The sequence below is a fragment of the Papaver somniferum genome, chromosome 7, assembly GCF_003573695.1.
Source record: "Papaver somniferum cultivar HN1 chromosome 7, ASM357369v1, whole genome shotgun sequence".
In the NCBI taxonomy this organism is placed as follows: domain Eukaryota; kingdom Viridiplantae; phylum Streptophyta; class Magnoliopsida; order Ranunculales; family Papaveraceae; genus Papaver; species Papaver somniferum.
Window position 1 is genome coordinate 143,473,922 of NC_039364.1, and position 5,033 is coordinate 143,478,954.

Below are 5,033 nucleotides of genomic sequence, written 5' to 3' on the forward strand. Positions count from 1 at the left end.
CCATGCTCCGATAGCGCCAGAAATGGCAACTTTGAAAGCTTTGTTGAATCCAACTAGGACTACTCGTCCTTCGTGTATTAAGTTAGCTGAAACGGAGGCACCCTATGAACTGAAACCTGGGACCTTACAGATGCTCCCAATCTTTTTAGGGAAAGAAAATGAAAACCCTTATTACCATGTTAGGGATTTTGAGGAAATTTGTAGTACTCTAAGAATTAGAGGCTTAGATGATGATGCTTTGAAACTTAGGTTATTCCCATTTTCCCTGAAAGATAAGGCCAAGTCGTGGCTGTATAGTTTGGACTCCGAGTCAATTGAGACATATGAACAACTTACATCTGCCTTTTTCAATAAGTTTTTCCCTAGGCACAAAACATCGTCTATTAGGACGCAAATATGCACATTTTCACAACAAGAGGGAGAATCTTTATATAGGTATTTGGAAAGGTTCAATGATTTATTATCCCAGTGTCCTCATCATGGTTTAGAAAAGGTTAGGCTAGTTCAGATCCTTTATGAGGGTTTAGATTATTCCACAACGACCATGGTTGAGTCTCTATGCACTGGTGGATTTGAAAACCAAACTGTTGATGCGGCGATGGAATTTTTTAATGAAATCGCCGAAAAAACCCAGCAATGGGAAAATAGTAGGGCACCCCAGAAAAAATTCTTTTAAGTAGAGGAAACGTTAATAGGGTAGAAGGAGGCTATGAATCAGATGCCAAAATTGCTGCTATAGCAAAAAGGTTAGAAGCCTTAGAAGTGGGCCAGACTAGTGGTAGAGTGGAGCCTTTTTGGGAAGGCCAGAATATTGAAGAGCAGCCAATGCTCTTTATAATAACACTAGATTTGATAACCGTCAAAAGATTGACCCATATTCAGAAACCTATAATCCTGGTTGGAGAAACCATCCGAACCTTTCGTGGTCTAAGGGCCAAAGTCAAGGTCAGTTTAGTAATTCTAATGCTCCCCCAGGTTTTGGCTATACTAAGAATCCTTCAGGACTAGCTCAGTTTCAGAATCAGTCAGATAAGAAAATCCTAAGTTTAGAGGAATCTCTCGCCTTGTTAACTCAGCAAACTGCAAAATTCAGTTATCCGTAGAACAGAGTCTACAAGCTAGTAACAGGATAGGACAAGAAAATAGTCAGGCTATTTCCGAGTTAAAAACCCAGGTTGGTCTGATAAGTGATTCTTTGAGAGAAAAAGGTAAGTTTCCTAGTCAAACACAACCCAACCCTAGAGGAGTTCATGAATTAGGTGCAAAACCATCGAATCAATTGAATGCTGTTAGAACCCTTAGGTGGTAGAGTTGTAGACAATAAGGTAACCATGCCCGATAGTGAACATACTGTAGTTCACCCCTCAGGATCTCACCTCTCAGGACCAGTAGCTGAAGAGACTGATAAAGTTTCTGATGATGTGAATTCGGTTCCTGAAAGGTCTGATTTTAGGCCTAGAGCCCCATTTCCTCAGCTATTAGTACCAACAAAGAAGGAATCGAACTTTAATGACATAGTGGAGGTTTTTAAGCAAGTTACCATAAACCTTCCCTTATTAGATGCAATTAGGCAAATTCCTGCTTATGCCAAGTTCCTTAAGGATATGTGTACGCGAAAGCGAAAACTTAGCGTCCATAAGAAAGCCTTTTTAGCTAGTCACGTAAGTTCAATCATTCAGAACACCACAACTCCAAAGTACAAAGACCCAGGTTCTCCTACCATTGCTTGCACAATAGGTAACTTCCGGGTAGAAAAAGCTTTACTTGACTTAGGAGCCAGTGTGAACTTACTGCCATTCCATGTATACTTACAGCTAGGACTTGGTGAAATGAAACCTACTCAGATGACACTGCAGTTAGCTGATAGGTCTGTTAAAATCCCTCGAGGTGTTATCGAGGATGTTCTTATTGAGGTCGACAAGTTTATTTATCCAGTGGATTTCGTGGTCCTAGATACCCAACCTGTCCCTGACCCAGAGAACCAGATACCTGTGATTTTAGGTCGCCCATTTTTAGCTACGTCTAATGCGATCATTAACTGTCGAAATGGTGTGATGAGTTTATCTTTTGGTAATATGACTATGGAGATGAACATTTTTAATGTCAGTAAGAAACCTCATGAGCTAGATGACACATGTTTTGAAGAGGTGAACATGATAGAAGCCTTAGTTCAGGAGTCATTACCAAACATTTTGTCTGAAGACCCATTAGAAAGTTGTCTATCCCATTTTGGTTTAGATTTTGACGACGATAACACTATTGAACAGGTGAATGCTCTATTAGATTCTACCCATGTGTTAGACCAGTTTCTGAGACTACCCTAATTCCTTCTTTAGAAGAGCCCCCAAAGTTGGACCTTAAACCACTACCCTATACTCTAAAGTATGTGTTTTTAGGCCCATCTGAGACTTTACCTGTGATTGTAGCTTCCGATTTGGATAGTGATAAGGAAAGTAGGCTAGTAAATGTACTTCAAGACAATAAGGAAGCTTTAGGGTGGACTATAGCAGACATTAAGGGTATAAGTCATACTATGTGTATGCATCAGATTCATTTAGAGGAAGACTCCAAACCTTCTAGGGAGATGCAACGTCGACTGAACCCTAACATGAAAGAGGTAGTTCGAAAAGAGGTGCTTAAGTTGTTAGATGCGGGTATTATTTACCCAATTTCAGACAGTAAGTGGGTCAGCCCTGTTCAGGTTGTCCCCAAGAAATCAGGTATCACTGTAGTCCAGAATGATAATAATGAATTAATCCCAACCCGAGTGACCACGGGATGGCGTGTGTGTATTGACTATAGGAAATTGAACAAGGTCACAAGGAAGGATCACTTTCCCCTTCCTTTTATCGACCAAATGCTAGAGCGATTAGCTGGACATAGTCACTATTGCTTCTTAGATGGCTACTCCGGTTATAATCAGATCGTTATTGCCCCAGAAGACCAAGAGAAAACCACTTTTACCTGTCCCTTTGGTACCTTTGCGTATAGACGCATGCCTTTCGGGCTATGTAATGCCCCTGCAACTTTTCAGCGTTGTATGATGAGCATATTTTCTGATATGGTAGAACGGTTCTTAGAGGTCTTTATGGATGATTTTTCAGTGTTTGGTTCATCTTTCGATGAGTGCTTGCATCATTTGACATTAGTGTTGACTAGGTGTAAGGAAAAAAATTTAGTGCTTAATTGGGAAAAATGCCATTTCATGGTTAAATCAGGAATTGTGTTAGGGCACATCGTCTCTTCAAAGGGTATAGAGGTAGACAAAGCCAAAGTTGACCTTATTAAGACTTTACAGGTCCCAAAAACCGTAAAAGATATTAGGTCATTCCTAGGGCATGCAGGTTTTTACCGTCGATTCATTAAGGATTTTAGCTTGATTTCTAGACCTCTTTGCAATTTGCTTGCAAAAGATGTTAAGTTTGTCTTTGATGATGCTTGTTTAGAGGCTTTTGAGAAGCTTAAAACTTTACTCACTACTGCCCCGATAGTCCAGGCACCTAACTGGAACCTACCCTTTGAATTATGTGTGATTCTTCAGATTATGCTATAGGCGTTTTAGGACAACGAGAAAACAAATTACTTCATGTGATTTATTATGCTAGCAAAACTCTGAATGATGCCCAAATGAACTACAACTACCGAGAAGGAACTTTTAGCCATCGTGTTTGCCTTGGATAAGTTTAGGTCCTACCTATTAGGTTCTAAGATCATAATCTATACAGATCATGCTGCTTTGAAATACCTTTTATCTAAGAAGGATACCAAACCTAGATTGATTAGATGGATCCTTTGTTACAGGAATTTTCCCCAGACATTAGAGACAAAAAGGGTGCAGAAAATGTAGTAGCAGACCACTTGTCTAGGCTAGTTGTTAGTTCCCCTAGTGATTCCCTTCCTATAAGGGATAGCTTTCCTGATGAACAATTGTTCTCTGTTTCCCAATCACCTTGGTATGCAAATATAGTGAATTATCTTGTTACTGGTCGAACCCTCAACATTGGGGTAAGCAAGATCGTTCTAGGTTTTTAGCCGAGGTTAAGCATTTCTTTTGGGACGATCCTTATCTGTTTAAGTATTGTCCGGACCAGATTATTAGGAGATGTGTATCTGAGAGTGACCAGTCTAGTATTATCTCCTTTTGTCATGAACATGCATGTGGGGGTCATTTTAGTGCTAAGAAGACTGCTGCTAAGATTTTGCAGTGTGGATTTTACTGGCCTTCGTTGTTTAAAGATTCCCATAGTCATTGTGTTTCTTGTGAGCGTTGCCAGAAGTTAGGAACCATTTCCCGTAGAAATATGATGCCTTTGAACCCTATTTTAGTGATTGAGGTCTTTGATGTGTGGGGCATTGATTTTATGGGTCCATTTCCTATTTCGTTTGGTTATCTTTACATACTTGTCGGTGTAGACTATGTGTCTAAGTGGGTTGAGGCGGTTCCGTGTAAAACGAATGACCACAGGGTCGTAGTCCAGTTTTTGAAAGAGAATATACTTACACGTTTTGGTACGCCGCGAGCTATAATTAGTGATGGAGGTTCACACTTTTGTAATAGACCGTTTGCTCTTTTAATGAAACAATACGGTATTACCCATAAAGTAGCAACCCCATATCACCCTCAGACTAGTGGTCAGGTAGAGGTTTCCAATAGGGAAATTAAACGTATTCTAGAGAAAACAGTTAATCCAAATAGGAAAGACTGGTCGTCGAGGCTTACTGATGCCTTATGGGCTTACCGTACTGCGTTTAAGACACCCATTGGAATGTCACCTTATCGTTTAGTGTTTGGCAAGGCATGTCACCTGCCTGTTGAGTTAGAGCATCGAGCCTATTGGGCTATTAAGAACTTAAACTTTTCACTTGACAAGGCAGGAGCTCAAAGAAAGCTCCAGCTCAATGAGTTGGACGAGATTCGTAGAGATGCATACGATAGTGCTAAGGAGTATAAGAACAAAATGAAACTTGTGCATGATAGGAATATTTTACGAAAGTCATTTTCTCCAGGTCAAAAAGTTCTTCTGTATGACACT

The 5,033-nt window shown here is 40.2% G+C and overlaps 2 pseudogenes; one reads left to right on the forward strand and one right to left on the reverse strand.

Annotated features, from left to right (window-relative positions):
- Nucleotides 1–386: 386 nt before the first annotated feature.
- LOC113300765 lies at nucleotides 387–486 on the reverse strand (annotated as a pseudogene).
- A 2,116-nt stretch (nucleotides 487–2,602) lies between these two features.
- LOC113300442 lies at nucleotides 2,603–4,631 on the forward strand (annotated as a pseudogene).
- Nucleotides 4,632–5,033: the final 402 nt, after the last annotated feature.